The sequence below is a fragment of the Argentina anserina genome, chromosome 4 (genome assembly GCF_933775445.1).
Source record: "Argentina anserina chromosome 4, drPotAnse1.1, whole genome shotgun sequence".
Taxonomy (NCBI): Eukaryota; Viridiplantae; Streptophyta; class Magnoliopsida; order Rosales; family Rosaceae; genus Argentina; species Argentina anserina.
Window position 1 is genome coordinate 13859105 of NC_065875.1, and position 19709 is coordinate 13878813.

The 19709-nt window shown below is 38.2% G+C and overlaps 1 protein-coding gene across 1 annotated transcript in view; it reads right to left on the reverse strand.

The window, feature by feature from the left end:
• LOC126790341 (prefoldin subunit 2) overlaps positions 1–19335 on the reverse strand; it is a 152262-nt gene extending 132927 nt beyond the window's left edge. Inside the window, 1 exon segment of the mRNA XM_050516540.1 lies at positions 19331–19335. The gene's annotated coding sequence lies outside the window, so the exon portion shown is untranslated.
• Between the last annotated feature and the right edge of the window lie 374 nt (positions 19336–19709).

The window sequence follows — 19709 nt, forward strand, 5'->3', positions numbered from 1 at the left end:
AATACGGCCACCTCTGATTTGATCAAAATAAATTTTTTTGATCAAACTCTTCTCATTTCTTACAAACATTTAGTTATATGTATTTGTCTGCTCGTTTGATTGCTTTCTAAGGCATGCCACGATATCCCCATTTCAAATTTTAAACAGAACACCTCAGAAGTTCTCGACTGTTTTTAAGCTTTGTTTGGAACCAATTCGAGAACTCACATTATTAAAGATTGGGATGATAAACTATTTGACGATCTTTCCTTTGCAAAAACAAAGTGGTTTAAGACATGTAAATCATGTGGTTGTCCCATCCATTCTTCCATGGAGATAAACTATTCAAGAATTGAGACAAAGCTTTCCCCGCCTCAACCTCTGAAATAGACAAAACAACAATAGCGAAGAAACAGAAAACAATCACCTTTGGTTTTTTCACTTTTTTGCCAATCTTTGCAACTTTTATTCTGAAGCATATACGATGCTTAAAGATTAATCTCAGCTGAGAAAAATATATATAACATTGTTGACCAGCAGTTTAATGGACAAGAAATGATTATTAGGTTTCATTTCAGGCTTTCGGATCATTTCATTACAATTTCTCAGTTGATTATGTTGTGCAGAGATTATTTCCATATGATGCACCTAATTGGCTAATTTCGATCATTGAAGGGTACTTCTTGCAACAGGAAGAGAATGAATCAACATTTTCTTATTTTGTGGTTTACCTTATATAAAGAAGGCTTCTGAAGTATATATATACTTCTGCAGTCTGATTAAATATGTGTTATCAATTTGGAAAACCAGACGAAAACTCCTCTATATATGAATGGCATATTTCAGCGCATTGCATTTACAGGTAAATTAAGAACCAAAAAAGTAGGTGAACACATTTGTACTTTGAACACAGAATGAAAATACATAGTATAAATACTGTATATACGTGGAAGCTGGGAATCTGTCATGTACAACCTTCAAACTTTAGCAGGTGCTGGCAATGAAGGCAATGTATGTGTATGTGACTCCACTAGTATCGACCACAAAACATGCACATCCTCGTAGGGGCATGATTTTACATCCTCATACAGAATGTATATCCCTCTTCCTGCAAATTTTAACATACACAGACAATGATGATTAGACATAAACAGGTTTTGCAGATGCAGCAGCAACATATGTTGATGCTTAGAACAGTTCACCATAGTATTCGAATATTGATATTTACGCAGTTCACCTCTTCTTCTCCGACATGGAAATTTTTACTGATGAGTAAAAGGTAAAACGACTCAAGGAAGATAGATGGCCTCTTTTTATAAGATTGATATTTGTATACGGGAGTAAAGAGTGGAGGATTTCACAACTCTTCATCTTTCCTTGAACTAATTTTTGGCATCAACAGAATACAATGTGTATGTGGCATATCAAGAAACCTTGCAAGGATAGACTAATATGGACAATGAAGACTCAGCAAGTTGGGGAATGAAATTTTCTGGGGAAAAATTGAAGCAACTAAAGAGCTTGGTACAGACCAAGAAGTATAGAGGAAAACACAGAATTGTCTTGAATGTGCAAACTTTAATAGAAAAAATGAAGGTTTTGGAGAAATTTGACCAGTATGTTAAGAAGTACTTACTTTTCTTTTGAGCAGAATGGAGGCGAAACCAGATTTTCTTCAAGGGAGAGAAGAGGGAGTGAAGCCACCCACCCATTTGAAGAAGTGGGTGTGGCTCGTGAAACAATTGGGAGCTGAGATATTAATAATGAGAGACACACTGGTAGCAAAAGAAGAATAAGAGCTACAAAATGAAAGATAAACTGTAGGTATTGCTTAGACAAGGGTGAAGTTTTTTAAAGTCATCACTACTGTTTGATTGCCAAAGACTACAAATTTTTGCACTGATCTCTCCCTTGCAGGCCAATCATGCTATCACATTTTGCTCTTGGTGCCATGTCCTTGTCAAACTACCCCCCTCTCCACAGCCGCAGGCCCCTTATATCTTATACCACAAGGAGATACTACCCACCAATCACTAGTGCATTTCACACTTCTACAGGACTAAACTAAGCTATAGCTCTTCTTCCATTCCACTAGGATCTGTCTTTGGGGGTTCCCTTTTGCTGTTCCTGTCCCATTGTTTTCATCTTGATCCACCTCATAGTTTATGTTAAAATTATGTGTAGTCAAAGGAGTAATAATCAGAATTTTGTCATATTCGTTTCTTTGTTTCGTGTGAATTACATGGCTCTATAATTAAAATTAGCAAATGCCGACACCAGGTTTTTACTTGTTTCATCCGAAATATTCTTTATTGGTATTTTTCTCAAGCAACTTTGTTTCTGTACTAGTGTATCTATTTTTGCTCGACTTATTATAGTTATTTAAAAACAAAAGTGTAGTGTGTTCGTAACGTATCTCTTATATATGTTTAGAGTCGATAACTCGATATAAACTAATATTTTTACTATACGATTCCGGATTCAAATCGAGAAAATGCATGATCCTTCTAAAGGTGGGTAGGGGAACGTGTCCCTTATATTCCTTATGCCTCAAGCCACATTTGATTCTTTCTTTCTACAAGTTTCTATACATTTTATGGAATGAACTCATGGCACACTCACTCGTGGTGTTTGTTTCTTTTTACCGTTTTGGTCACTTCTTGTGTTTTAAGTAAATCCAAGAGCTTTTAACTGGAGTATTCTACAAGATCTCTCTACGCCTTCACCTGTCCCATACTCCAATTTGATTGCCTTAGAAGTGTCTCTCTGATTCAAATCGACTCATTTGGGACTCATCAAATGTCTGGTTTCATGTCATTCCTCATTTGCTTCCATTCCATTAGTTTTAGTTTTCTAATTAAAGAAGCTAGTGATTAGATGAGAAATTATTATATATACTCGCCACATATCACACGTGACATACTCCCATAATATTATTAGTTCATTTTTTTTACTGTGATTGTTTCTGATTGGTTCTTATATGTAAATAAACTTTTGTCATTTTCATTACGTACATGTTAATTATACCATGACGTAATATGATTGACTTAGTACATCACATAGCAGTGTCACGTGTTGTGACGGGTACACAAAATAATTACTCATGATTATATCACAACCAATGGGAAATGCTTTTCTTATTTTCCAAATTCTAGAATGCAAAAGAAACCACATCGTCTTCCATGAGGTCCTACAAATCTTGAACTAATAATGTGATAAATATGGCACACTTGTCAGTTAATAATAATTGCTAATCCTAGAGGAATAAATTAGTGTGGAGCTTTTTACATATCTGATTCTTTCAATTCTTTGGCTAATTGAAGCAAAAACTTCTAGAGTTTTAGTGATGATGTTTACAAGAGGCCCCTTCAGAATTTGAAGCCCTTTTTAACATCAAAAACACATTTAATCATCAGAATGTATGTCCCAATCACACAATGACATTACCACCTAATGAGCTGACCAGTCCCCAACTCTTTCCTACTCCTACCTTTCCTCTTCCCTTTGGTTTGGGAATTTTTCACCGAGTAGACAATGTATTTTCAAAGCTGGCCCATGGTTGCGGGCCTAAATAAAGCCCAAGACTCAAACTGTAGAACTGCAGTGATATCTTAGATTCATAGGCAATCTCACTTAATTGGGAGATAGTTCAACTTCAGAACTTCTCATCTACCAGAAAGGTACTATTGCCAGCGCGCAGGTATACTATGGCTTATTGATTGTCTAGCGAATCTACTCTGCATCCACTACATAAGAAGTTATACGTAACGAGATATTAGAATTAAATAATATGGTTTCATGAATGTAACAAATGTGAATATCAATTAAGGGTTAATTAGCTTTGTAAAAGAACGGATGATAACATAAAATCTACTATTAAGAATTAGGACGAGTGGCAGAATTGCATGGATAAGTAATATTAATTGGTACTATGATAGTACCTAGTATAGATCCATACGTACGTATCTCACATGTCTAACTTTTACGTTTCACGATCCGCCATTTAGATGCATACGTAATATAATCATTCTCAATTTTAGATTCTTCGATCAGTGATTCAGTGTAGTCACATATTTTCTGGCAATGTTTATATATGATCGACAGGCCGGCTTGTATCAAAAGTACCTCAAGGCGAAAAAAAAAATTGGAGGTCTCTAAACTGCAGTCCTCTTATTTGTCTTTTTTTGTCCCAGATTTGAAACTATGGAATCGCGAGATGTCTGTGGTGAATGTGCAGTGGAGACGACATAGCCATAATGAGACCACTTATGCGGGAGGCATATTCGCACTTCTTCTGACACTCAGTTAATTTCGAGAACGAAATTTCTTTAAGTGGGTAGAGTATGAGCCCTTACAAATTTCTTTTTTCTTTTCGGCATTGTTGTCATATTAACCGACATTTTTTTGATATGTCAAATTTTTTATTTATCATTTTTGTGTTAAACTACATGTCGTCACGAGAGTGGAGGTATTCACGGAATATTCTTCCGACGCTCGGTTATTTTTCTACGTATTTACGAAGTTTTCGATTGCGAAAGCATTTTCAAATATTACATTTTTTAATCTCAACCTTTAATCTCCATCATTTGATCTCCGCTGTTGAATTTAAAGAAAAAGAAGAGCCTATGGTGGGCTCTCCCACACACAAACCTCTATCTCTTCTTTTTTTTCTTTTCCTTCTCTCTTTTCTTTTTTTTTCTCTCTTCCTCACGCGTCTCTCTCTCTCTGTTTGAAACAGAAAAACCCAGAGACTGCGACCTTTAACTGGTCGTGCCGCCACAATCCGGCCACGTCAGGGATTGCCACCACCGTTATTCTCTCCCCCTCGACGAGCTCTACACAACCCGGTCATAGCATGTGAGATTTGAGCCGATTTCTGTCCCTTCAAATTGGATGCCCTTATTTTTGGAGGCCACAGGCGCAGGCCTACTTCGCTTTACCCCAGGGCCGACCCTGATGATTGATCATGTACACATAGTACGTTCTCTACCAGTTGCTGTCATCGAACTTCTCTTCATGTGGAAGGAACATAACGACAATAATGCTCCAAAGGAAAAAACAAGGAACAATAAGCACCAACAAATAATCCAGCAGAATGTACGTGAAGTGTATACTAGGCAGGCAAAACAAGAATCACTACATTCTCCATTTCTGCATCACAAAAATGGACCATAGAAGTAGAATCTATATCTTCCTAGGTATTGATAACATGGCATCTATAACAAAGAACCCTAGAATTTACAGATTGAACAATATGAGGAAGAAGATGAACAACCAGAGAGAAGAAGAAACCTGGAGCAATTTTCTCTTTCCTCAAATATTGAAAGCTTACGGTTATTACAACACATACAACTACTTATAGGTTAAACGAAATATTGCATCAGCAAAACTAAAGGAAAAGAGCTATTACAAATATCTTCTGAATTTCTGCAACTGTAGCCAACACACTTAGCATTATTACCAAACTTACCCTTTGATTGAGAGAAGACTTTGATGCTTCATTAACACTCCCCCTCAATCTCAGCCAAAGTAACTGTGAGTGGATGGTAGTAGGTGAATGAAGAGATAGTGGAGGAAATCACGGGTAGTGGAGTGATTAGTGGAGAGATTAGTATATAGTGTAAATTAGTCTATATATATCATTGAATCTGTATATGCAAATTATCAATTCAAGAGAAACAATCTGTATCTTACCACTTGGTATCAGAGCCTCCTGCTCTGTTCTTTCCTTTCTCCTTTTTCCGGCAGGTCGACCTCCGGCGCCTCTCCGCTGCTTCTGCTTGGCCGCTCCGCACTCGGACTCGTCGCTCGACGTCGCCGTCGATCTTCCCCGGAGCTAATAGCCTACTGTCCCTCCGAAGTCGCTCCATCCTTCCGGCTCCGCCGCTGCTCCTCATCTAACCGCTGCTCCTCCGCCGCTGTCTCTCCGAGACGCCCTCCTCCGGTGGTCCCTCTCTTCCCGGATCTGCCTCTCCTCGGCTCTCTCTCTCTCGCTCCATCGACGAGATCAATTTCCGCCGATGTCCCTCTCTCTCCTCTCTTTCACGAAACTTTCTAAAGAAACCCTTACATTTATCTCTCAATCCGACCCAACCCGGCCCGCTCTCGACCCGGCCTGCTCTCGATCCGGCCCGCTCTTGACCCGACCCGACCCGGTCCACTCGACCCGACCCGGTCCACCCGATTCTGTCGGTGCATATTCACCGTCAATGCACATACACCGGTGACATATTGTTCTCATTTTTTTGTGTTTTTTGCTGTCTAACTACATTGTTTCTTTTTCGATGGGTTCTGGACATGAAACTGAGGGTTCTCAGCTCCCTGAAGTTCCGACCTTCGAAGTATCTGTCAAAAATTCTGACAGTGGTTCCTTTGGGGGCACCAAACTCAACGAAACCAATTTTCGTAAATGGAAACGACTCATGGCTGCTCATCTTCGAGGCATGCACAAGATTGGACATGTCACCGGCGTCACTAAAGCTCCTAGTCCTGAGGATATTGTTGCCTACAACAAATGGGACGACGACGATGGTCTTGTCATGTCCATCTTGTGGAAAGCTATGAATGATGAGATAGTTGATCTCGTGGAGGCATGTGCTACTGCGCAGGCAATATGGGAGACACTGACTGGCTTATATACTAATGACTCTGATTTCATACAGGTTCATGAGTTAATGTGCACATCTTTGGCCATACACCAAGATGGGCAACCGGTGGCGCATTATTTCACCAAGCTAAAAAATATTTGGGCTGAGATTGATGTGAAACGTCCTTGCATGATAAAAAATCAAGAGGATATTGTTTGGTACCACAAGGAGAAGGAGCTTGAACGAGTTCACCATTTCCTGAAAGGTCTTGACGCCAAGCATACCAGTGCGAAATGCGAATTTCTCCGAATGACCGAACCACCTAGCCTACTCGCTGCTTTCACCTATATCCGAAAGGATGAGTCTCAGCATGAGAGTATTCTTCCGGCACCGGCTGTCATTTCCAGCCTTACTATTCATGCTCGCTCTCCGGCACCACCCCTTCTGCAAGCAACTTCCGCTCCCCTTTATCGACAAGGACCACCACCAGGTTTCGGGAATCAGTCTCGCCCTCCTTGCTCTTATTGCCATGATATTAACCATGCTCGTGCGACCTGTTGGAAATTATATCCGCATCTTAGGCCCAAGAGGCCTAATCATCGTCCCCAGGCAAGAGCAGCTCTTCACTTAGTTCCGGAACCCGATATCTATGGTGTGGTTGGGAATGATCATCATACTGCTGGCGGAGCACCTACCGCTTCCATCGTTGGCCGTAGTCAAATTGGTATGGCCTTCAATATTTCTCACTCTGTTAGTTTTGATACTTGGATTATTGATTTTGGTGCATCTGATCATATGACTTATGATAAATCTTACTTCACCTTATTGTCCCCTCCACCCGTACCCTCTGTTACTAATGCTAATGGTGAGGCATTTCCCGTGTTAGGGTCCAGATCCGTTTGTATTACTCCCACCATAGAGCTTCACAACGTACTCTATGTACCTGCTTTATCTCATCATTTGATATATGTTCCCCAATTGAACGCTGACGCTCAGTGCTCTGTAACATTTTTTCCTATGTATGTGATCTTTCAGGATCTTCTCACCGGACGGGTAATTGGTCGGGGGTATCTGAGGGGCCGGTTGTTTCATCTGATCTAACATACGCAGGGGGAAAACCAGGGGGACAGTCTCGGACCGCTTTACTCTCCACTTCTGACAAGCTAAGTGAAATTTGGTTATGGCATCGTCGCTTAGGGCATCCATCTTTTAGTGTTATGAAAAAATCTATGCCTACTTTGTTTATTAGTGTGGACGAGTCTTCTTTATGTTGTGAGACCTGTGTTTTGGGCAAGAGTCATCGATCTACTTATTCCCCTAGTACTTCTACTAAAAGTTTTCTTTCTTTTGAACTAATTCATTCTGATGTTTGGGGACCCTCTAAAGAGTCTATTGTGTCAGGCATGCGATATTTTGTGTCATTTATTGATGATTGCACACGTCTTTCATGGATTGTTCTTCTTAAAAATAAAGATGAGGTTTTTCCATCTTTTCGTGCCTTTCATACCTCTGTCCAAACACAATATAATGCCACCATTCGAGTTCTTCGTTCTGATAATGGGGGGGGGGGGGAATATGTGAATCATCACTTTCAGGAGTTTTTTAACACACACGGGATTATTCATCAAACAACGTGTCCTTACACACCTGAGCAAAATGGGGTTTCTGAAAGAAAAAATCGTCATTTACTTGACATGGCTCGGTGTATTCTTTTTAGTGCCCACATGCCTAAATACCTTTGGGGTGATGCTGTCATTACTTCCGCCCACCTTATTAATCGTCTTCCCTCTCGTGTCCTTCAAGGGAAAGTTCCCTATGAGATGCTTGCATCTCATGTCTCATTACCCTCTTTTCATAATCTTTCTGCTCGTGTTTTCGGTTGGTTGCTTTTGTTCATCTTCCACCACATCAACGTTCTAAGTTGGATGCCCGGGCGGTTAAATGTGTGTTTTTTGGGTACGAAGGACATCAGAAAGGGTATCGGTGCTATCATCCCCCTACTCGGAAGTACTATGTCACTATGGATGTTACCTTTTTTGAGGACATGAGTTATTTTCCCTCTTCAGATACTGCTCTTCAGGGGGAGAATTCATTTTTTGAAGAGTTGTATTATGGAGAGGGGGAGACAAGTGAGTCAGTTGATATGGTAATAGGTTCCGTTGAGATTACCAAAGCCACACAGGCACTCAAGAGATTCAGGCACCAGAAACTGACAACACAACTGCTCCTCATGACTCCCGTACAACTATTTATACCCCTGACCAATGCTCTCCTGGTACAGAAGATCACTCACCTGAGGTTAGTCATTCTATTAGAGCTAATAGTAGACAATGTGTTTTGCCAAATAGGTCTACTCGGGGTCAACCAACAAAAAGATATGAACCTACCCTTCAGACTAAAGCCAAGTATCCGGTAGCGAATTTTATATCTACCAAAAGATTATCTAAGTCATATGAGTCATTTGTGAATCAAATATCTACTGTATCAGTACCTAACAAAGTGCAGGATGCATTGGGAGATCCAAAATGGAGGAAAGCAATGGAGGAAGAGATGGAAGCATTACAAAAGAACAATACTTGGGAGCTTGTACCTCCACCATATGGCAAGAAGACTGTAGGATGTCGTTGGGTGTTTACAGTGAAGCATAATCCAGATGGGTCAGTAAGCCGGTATAAAGCACGCTTAGTAGCGAAGGGGTTCACCCAGACATATGGCATAGACTATGATGAGACATTTGCACCTGTTGCAAAGATAAACACTATCCGGATATTGCTTTCTGTCGCTGCTAACTTGAACTGGCCATTTAGGCAGTTTGATGTTAAAAACGCATTCCTTCATGGAGAGATAACAGAGGAAGTATACATGGATCTTCCGCCTGGATATGTGGCCACTTCTCCAAGTAACTCCGTATGCAGATTGAGAAAGTCTTTGTATGGTCTTAAACAGTCACCTCGTGCTTGGTTTGGAAGATTCTCACAATTCATGAGGATGATTGGCTACAAACAGAGTAATTCAGACCACACGTTATTTCTCAAACATCAACAAGGGAAGGTAACAGCCCTAATTATATATGTTGATGATATGGTAGTTACTGGGAATGATACTGTTAAGGTGGATAGATTACAGAAACAGCTTGCCACAGAGTTTGAGATGAAGGACCTAGGTACACTCAAGTACTTCTTAGGCATTGAAGTTGCCCGGGGTAGTGATGGTATCTATCTGTGTCAGAGAAAGTACATCCTTGATCTACTAACAGAGACAGGTATGTTGGACTGCACTCCCATTGATACTCCTATCGAGCAGAACCATCGGTTAGCAGAGTATCCAGATCAAGTCCCTACTGACAAACCTCGTTATCAGAGGCTAGTTGACCATCTGATTTATCTATCACATACCATACCAGATGTTGCGTATGCAGAAAGTGTAGTAAGTCAGTTCATGCATAATCCCAGCGAGGACCACATGGATGCTATTGTAAGGATTTTGAGGTACTTAAAGTCAGCTCCGGGGAGATGAGTAATGTTCTCTAATCACAATAAAATCCTTGAAAGTTGTGGCTTCACAGATGCAGACTGGGCTGGAAATATTACAGATAGAAGATCCACATCAGGGTACTTTACCTTTGTTGGGGGTAATCTTGTTACATGGAAGAGTAAGAAACAAAAGGTGGTAGCTCGATCTAGTGCTGAAGCAGAGTACAGAGGTATGGCTCAAGGAGTATGCGAATTGTTATGGCTTAGAAACTTGCTACAAGATTTGGGTATTAAACCTAAATGTGCTATGCATCTGTACTGTGACAACAATGCATCTATTGATATTTCACATAATCCTGTACAACATGATCGTACAAAACATGTGGAGATTGATCGTCACTTTATGAAGGAGAAGCTAGACGCGAAGATCATCAGTTTTCCTTTTGTTCCTACAGAAGAGCAACTTGCCGATATGCTCACAAAAGGAGTATCTAAGAAAGCTTTTTATGACTCACTTGACAAGTTGGGCATGGTTGATATGTATGCGCCAACTTGAGGGGGAGTGTGAGTGGATGGTAGTAGGTGAATGAAGAGATAGTGGAGGAAATCACGGGTAGTGGAGTGATTAGTGGAGAGATTAGTATATAGTGTAAATTAGTCTATAGTGTAAATTAGTCTATATATATCATTGAATCTGTATATGCAAATCATCAATTCAAGAGAAACAATCGGTATCTTACCATTGTAACCAAGCTGAGATTGACACAATGTGATCTGAGCACATGACTATGCAGTCCCTTGGTAAGAATATCAGCAGTCTGATGTTCAGTTGGCATATACTTTAGACTTCAATAGTTGAACATCAGGCAAACATGGAGAGTTACAGCCAGTACAAGACTCTATTCCAGCACTAATGATCAGATCCTCTACATATTTTTCTTGAGACATAAAAATTATAGAATTTTGATACTGAATATTAATACCCAAGAAATAAGATAGAGCACCCAAATCCTTCATATCAAACACTGAGCTCAACTCCAATATAATTGCATTCATTCCTTCCTTATCAGAACCAGTTAAGACAATGTCATCCACATATAATAACATAAATATAATGCCATGATCAGAATGCTTGATGAACAGACTAACTATATTGTCCCTCATTACAAGGTTAAAAGTTTGATCATAGTCCAAGCCCTTCTCTTGGCTAAAACCTTGAGCAACAAGTCTATCTTTGTATCTTGAAACAATCCCATTAGGATTTTTCTTCACTTTAAACACCCACTTATTTCCCTCATGCAAAGCTACCAACTCCCATGTTCCTTATTTCTACAAAGCATCAATTTCTTCTTTCATGGCATTATTCCATTCAGGGATTCCAACAGCTGCTTTGAAAGACTTTGGTTCAACAGGATCAACATTCTTTGCCCTAGTGAGCATAAAATGTTTGTTGTATGCTTGACCTTCATGTTCAGCAAACATCAACTCTTGTGGAAGAGCCTCATCACCATTCACATTTGCACCAAAAATATTTCCAACATTGATTTCATCAAAAATTCCAGCATTTTTTGCATTTCCAGCATTTACTGCATTTCCATTTCCTACATTTCCATTCACTGCATTTCCTGCATTTACATCAACATCATTATTATTGTCACCATGTATTCCATAATTACGACCTCCATCTTCACCTACACTTCCATCTGCACCTACATTATCATTGTCAACACCATTGTTTCCACGATTGACAATATTTTCAACATTTACAATTCCACTACCTTCATTGCTTCCACCAATTTCTCTATTGATAATATTCAAACTATCAGAATCACCAGACAAATTCAAACTATCAGAACCACCAAAATTGTCGCTTTCGTTATCATCAGTTCCTCCCCTATCAGTCACACCAAGAGAAACTGGTGAAGACTGATATGTAACATTAGTTGACCAATTCCACACTTGCTTCCCTTTATTAGTACCACTGTAGCTATCTGACCCTCTATAAGTACCTCCCCTAGCTACCATAGTTCTCATATTACTTGTAACACTGAACTAGACATCAATGTCTCTTTCTACTGCCAACAACTGTTACCTGAAGTCCTTCATAGAGATATGAGTATCTCTAGCATGAATTATTGTCTTTATAGTAGCAAATTCATCAGACAGTCCATTTAGAGCAACAATTATAATATCTTCACCACAAATTGACACTCTAATGGAGCTAAGTTGATCCCTTGCATGTTTAATGTGCAGGAGATACTTAGCCACACTTTCAATACCTTGCTTAATAGTTTGGAGATCTGTTTTCAACTGCATAATATTTGCTCTTGAAACAATTGAAAACCTATCCAACAAAGCAGTCTAAGCCTCACGAGAAGATTTAGTACCCACCATCACTTCCATTGTATCTTCATCAAGAGTGGCCATAAGAAGACCAATAAGAGCTTTGTCACAGAACTTCTAGTTCTTAAACTCAAGATTGACCTCACTTGTAACAATAACATCTTCTAAAATAACAAACCTTCCTGGACATGACTTAAAACCATCGAGGTAGCAAAACATATCACTGCCTTCTAGAACTAAACTGACTTGAAAACTCCATTTTACAAAATTAGTCTCATTCAGCTTAACATTTATCATGATCAGAAGAGAGGTGATATCAGCTTACTGTGACTGAAACGTCATCAACTTTTCCTCTTCAAACAAACGCCACTTAGATTTACCAATACTTCACTGATAAGACTTCAAAAACCTACTATCCACATGCCACAACGGCTTCTACAATCTCATTCACTTTCTGCAAGGACTTTTACAGTCAATTCCACTTTCTACACTCCACAAAGACTTTTACAGTCTACTCCACTTTCTACAATCCACAAAGGCTTTTACAGCCTACTCCACTTTCTGTAACCCACAATTACCTTGATGATTTACTCAAATTCTTCAATAATCACCAACTGATCAAATTCTTCAATAACACCAGAACACCTTAGATCAACTTCAAGCATTAAAGATGAACATGATTCCTCACACAGAGAAACGATATCACAATAGACAATAGCTAATCCATACTATTTTTAGCACAAATCATAGAGAATCAAAACTCTAATGAGCGGAGCAGTATTAGCATAGAAAACCTAAGCTTCGATCAAGTTATGCATCAAGAAATAGCAAGATCTAGGGTTTCACGAATCAGAGTAGAAATCGCGGAAGCACATAATCGTATACTAGTAACGAAGCACAATACCAGTACCAGGATCAAGAGCCGAAGCTCTGATACCATGATAACATGGCATCTATAACAAAGAACCCTAGAATTTACAGATTGAACAATATGAAGAAGAAGATGAACAACGAGAGAGAAGAAGAAACCTGGAGCAATTTTTCTCTTTTCTCAAATATTGAAAGCTTACAGTTATGACATGATGTGGATTTCTTTATCATCTGGTGATACCGATGTAACCAAACATAGTACACAAATATCAAAGATCGAAGGTAAAAGCCCTAATCGGACATTCAGTAATAAAGATCGACAATGTCCGACACTGAAATGCTCTTTGTTATTCACCTTAAAAAAAATATGGGGGAAGATATTTGGTCAGGTGCCTTGAAGCTAATGTAATAAAAACTAGACATGCGAGCAAGTAAAGCATGCATGCTCTTGGAAACAGACGCATTTCATAATTTCCGCCTCAGCAAAGAGCCGATTTTGTCAAATCTACCACTATTCAGTTGAAAGCTAACATATCATATATATTATAGTGATTTTATAACAGGGACGTACGTTGATACAAACTTAAAAGATCAAAGCAAACGCAAATGCTAAATGAGTTGATAATATTGAAGTAGATAGGAAGAGGATCTACGTGAGCTCATGCCATTTACTTAGAACTTACTAGTACAGCAAGAAATGCAGTGTACTGCATGTTTTTTTTTTTCACATTTAACCAGCTACTTTTAAATTCCCTCATTGGTTGTTTATTGACGTTAAAAAAAATTGAATACTACAGTATATATAGGATTCAAAATCTTCTTCTGTATGAAAATTGAAAGAGATCACTGTGCAGCAGAATTGATAGTCTGGTATCAGTAGTGAACAGTTTAATCACTATGCATGCCAGCAAAGACGGAACCACTCACCAATCATAGAAACCAAGCCGGGGGCATTCATCACCTAATTTTCTCCATGCATGGGTTCTTTTTCATTCGTCAACTAAATAGTTACACGGGAAATATTTGATTTCAAGATAGGAGGGTTCTGAACTTCTGATCCAGTTCTCACTAATCAGATCTCCTTATATATTACTTTCACAGTTTCACTTAGTCATCTCCTTTTGGTATAACGTATATTTGTGATGCTATATTCCTAGAAAGGCATTGTAGAACAAAAGTCTGATGACAAAATGAGTTTGTGTTGTCAATGGTAGTAGGGTACAAAATGATCAAGTCACATATTGCGACAAAGGGGTCCAACCACCATGTGAGCTCTACTTGATCTTGCAGAAAACTCCATCATCATATTATTCATATCAGCTCGATTCTGGTGGTCAACAATTAAGAAATTGACATATACCCGCAACTGGCTAATGGATGCAGAATCATGAAGCCAGAAAAGCATGATGGATTCTTTTGCAACCGTTCCTTTCAATATTTTAAGATACAAAAGGGGTTTCATTTGTTGTGCTTGTTCCACTTAGTCTATTAATCCAAAATGATACATCAAATCCTTGTCATGTTGGCTATAGTAATGTTTAATTAAAATACAAACGTTTCAAACTTCAAAGGAACACGGGTCATCTTATTAGTTGGATTTCGTTTCTCCTAGGTTAGCAGAGGAATATGTGAAAGAAATATGATTTACAAATCAGATAGTGAGAGTAGATCGATAAGCTAGAAGCGATAAGGGTATTTGAATCTTCTGATAGAAATTGACCAATTCTAAAGGGTATGAGCATCCTTGGTAAACAGTGGCAGAGTTTCACATGCATGCAGTTGAAATTCTTAAGTTTAGGCATTACTTAATCCATGCATGCTTTCACGTTCTTCAACAGTCAGGGAACGCTTAATAGTGTTTTAACTTTTAATTAAGTTAACAATTGTGTGTAACTAAAAGTCGTCTCAGTTGGTTTATAATTGTTTGCGTTGATATCGATCAGAGTACTCAAGTCACCCTCAGTACGTACCATCGAGAAAAAGAAGTCGCCAGTGCCAGTTTCAAACTTAATCGTAATGCAAAGGTTGTAGATAAACTAGTTTATCAGCAACTGATTCTGTATATGTGCTTTAAAATTCTGATAGATCGATATCAGCAATAAAAATAAACAGAGGGGACAATGTTCCCATTTCATCAATCATGTTTAGAGTCTAAGATTTAGTACGTACGTGCGTAGTAATTCATTTTAGCTTCAAAGCTGTGCACTGCTGAGCAGCTATAAAGATAATTAATTTAGTTCCTGTATTTACAGATAAATTGCTTCGACCTGCTGGGCAACTTCTTCTCTTTGTTTCTTTGCGAGTTCAAAGAAAAGGCTCTACCCATTTCCAAATGAAAACGTCCACAGTTATGTCAGAGTATCTTGGAACCATATGTGATCCATGCAATCGATATCTCCAAAACTCCTAACTTTTGTTAAACCATGCAGGTTTTATATAAGGTGGGTTCATCGGTTTCATACGATTGAGTCTATAAAATTAAGGACTAATGAAGATGACATTTTGTCCAAATGTCCTTAACTGCTCATTTCCATTCACATGAGAATGAAAAAAGACGTCCAACTGTTCGACAATGCTATTCATACTTCAAAATTACTACTTTGCCCACTGTTATATATATATATATATATATAGTCCATATCCAAGCTTCACTCTGAAATTACAAAGTGAAGTTCCAATTTTGGCACACGTTTCGGTCAAAAAATTTCACCATAAGTGATTCAATAATTAGGTATGCTATTCAAGATCATCTCTACAAAGTTTCGTCTAATTTGACAATTGTTTGAGTTTTCAAAATTGAGATTTACACTAACGGTTCACGTTGAACAGTTTTAATTCATTCATTGATTTAATCTAATTTCAATACCTTAACAATGTCCGAATTAGATGAAATTTTGTAGAGATGATCTTGAATAGTATACCTAAATATTGAATCACTTTTGGTGAAAATATTTGACCAAAAGTGTGCCAAAATTGGAACTTCACTCTGTAATTTCAGAGTGAAGCTCACTCTGGATATGGACTGATATACATATATATAGTCAGTTTTTCGGGTAGACGAACAATGAGAACTTGTGATGTTAAAAAAAAATAACAATTTAGAAAAGAGTTGAGTTAATATGCAATCAAGTCCACCAACAAGCTAGTAAAAACCATTAATTTGGTCCTTACTTTCTTGTATTGATAAAATGAAGAATTAGCTAATCTATTATTCGAATAACTACATGCGAATTATGACTCATGCATCTTATTAGGATTGATTTCAGCAAGCTTGCACAGCAACTAATTGTCAAGCTAGAACAGCTCAAATGAATCATATATCCTTAACTTGTAGTATGTACCCGTCAACCCGGCATAAAAAAGATGTGAGGCTTTGTTTTGTTGCTGCAGCATGATATCGATCCCGGTCTAGTTTTATGAAGACAGATATACTTGCAACTTCTGGCTTAATAAGTTAGAAAAACAGGAATATATATATATATATATATATATCGGACCTACACTAGCACTCCATGCATGATAGCTCAATACGAAAAGTTGTACAAGCCCTCGATCATTAGACTCAGAATACACCTGTAACCCATTTTCACCTTATAATCGATGTTATATGAACATCTGGGGATCCATTACAGACTTGCAGCCCAGAGATAATAGCAAGTTATATAGTTTTTTGAATTTAAATATGTAATGATTCTTTATATATATATATATGATAATATTATGGACCTGATCAATTTTAAAGGGTCATGCATGCCAAATAGTAGTGTTCATGTGGGGTCTTGTGGTATGTGAAACCAGTGGTGTGTTTCAAAATTTGAATCACCAAAAGAATGAGATTAAAAGGTAGGTAAAGAAGCGGAATATACTTGACACACTTTATAATACATGGCCACATGGGAGGGTTATGAAGCAACACCATCATGTTCATCTTCCCCAAATTCATAATCTCATTCCCAGCTAAGAAACTATATCATTGTATCATACATACATGTTTTTGTTCATCTTTGGGGAATAGTTTAAGAAGTAAAAGGAAAAGAGGAAGAATTAGGAAAAGAGGAAAGGGAGAATTGTGTCAAGTGGGATGGAGTGAGAATCTCTCACACATTTGAAAGAGGACAAGGGAAAAAAATCGTTCACTAAGTATCAGTTTTTCTCAGTATTAGTTTAATTATCACGATAAAGCTTACAACTTCGTCTTTGGGAAACAACAAATTAACCAGCTTAAACTACGCTTAGTTTGGCTTTTCCTTAACTTTATAAATATTTGCACAGTTGCTCAATCTTTACGTTCTTTTGGTTAAGAGACAAGCGATGGCTTTTACTTATATGGAGCCCAACGATGAACGATCTTCTCTTATGGTGCGCGTGAAACTCCATGCATAATTCTCATTCCTATAGTCTCTTGCTAGCTACACAGTACGTCTAGATCGTTCAATGTAGTCTCAAATAACGTCCAAGCAACTTAGCACGATGCTAAAAAACCATGTATAGCTTGTAACCATAAAAAAACCATGTATAGCTAGATTGAATATGTTATTTAGACAATTATATATGATAGATTTATAGTCAAATGAGTTTTAGTTTGACGAGTATTTTTCACGACATAAGCTAATAACAACAAATTTGAACTATGAAATGAAAATTTGATGAACCCAATCCCAGAAAATCAGAAATAATTTGAGATGTATCAAGTACTCACCAAATGAAGTAGCTTTTTGAATTTTTTTTTTTAGCAAAGTGCTTCACGCCCCACATTTTTTGGAGCACCTAATAGAGAGCAACCCTCTCGACTTAGCAAACCCTAGCCATCCTATATCTTCATCACCGATCTTGCCATCATGGATTTCACTCCCCTCACCCCTCATCAAGCCGTCATGGCCCTCCATCCTTTCATCCCTCAACTTTTTCTCTATACTCTCTTGTCCTTCATGTGTCTCTCTTCCACAAATTTCGATTGAAGGAGGAGCAGCCCCGAATTTCAGAAATATATGTGCTATCAATTCATCATTGCAGAAGAAGACGATGGTTCATCTAACAGGTTGACCACCATGAATTTGGAAGGACAGATCATGGAAGAATCAACCAACATCGGTAATCGGTCTAACCCCGCTGTTGGAAGGAGTCTGGAGGTCGACGATGTCAGCGGCAACAAGATTAGGTTGGCCGCCGGAGAAGAAGATGAACGCTGAGAAGCTGGAGCAAAACCCTAACTGGGAGGAGATTTGCCCATGTAAGGGCAATGGCATCGCGTAGACTTTTGACGCATTATCTAAACTATTCTGAGTGGTATATCCTTTCATTTTACTCTGGGTATTATGTATCATACACCAATTGAGGTCTCTAGACGATGTGTAATATCTGCTATAGGGGTTTATTTGAATGCTTGTTTTATCCTCGGATAGTTGTAGGATTATTTTGTGCTCCTTCTATAATGAGGGTTACTTGTTGTAGATTGCATTGTACCGGATAATCTTTGATCACTTCTTGATGTCGTAGGACAATGAAATTTATGATGTCTGTAGCCTTTTTGGCCTTGGTTATGGTAACCATATTTTCTAAAAAACAAAATACTCACCAAATTAATTATCTCTATCAATGGATGGTAATTGATTGCGTTAACATATAGTACGTAGATATAACGACTAAGCGTGTTTGGAATGGATGATTTACAAAGAAATGATGGTGGCTATTTATACAGTGAGGATTTGCAATCAGCAATGAATAGGATGACTGTTATAAAAATCAAAAGATCATAACATATATGAGTTACATATGTTACAAGCACTGATTTCAATTATGTTATAATTCTCCATAACACACAATAACACAGTTGTTACAAAAAAGAATTTGAACAGTCAAGATAATTTGAAAAACCGAATTTTCGGAAATGTAAAAAAAATTTGTGTTCCGACCCTCAATTCGGTGTTGCATTCGTGTCTGCAGGTCGCACGGGCATACACGAGTTCCCCTTGTGACCTGAGATTTGCACCCCCCCTGCGCGTGCGCGAGAGGGTATAAGGGGGTTTACACACTTTACAATCCATACACAATGAATTCTATATAAAGTCTTTTCAACACTTCTCTTTTTCAATGTGGGACAAACACTTTTCCCTTATTCTAAGTAGACATCTTTGAGTGACAATTTCTTATTCACCCACAAACCAAATTATACAAATAAACATATGATCTTGTAGCTCTCATTATGGAGAACTCAAATCTATATTCATCTTTGATTAATTATAAGTTTAACTTAATTTAATTAATCAATTAAAATTTAGTTTTAAATGGTTTATTAACCATTTTTCCTACAAGAATCGTGACCGAAGAGCTAGCTAAGGCATCCAGAGAATTCTGATATTTTAGCCACGAGAGTCTCCGTCAATGCGTATTTGGGCGAAATAAAACTCTCCTGCTATAGGCATCTTGTTGAATTGATTTATCGTACTGTACAATCGAT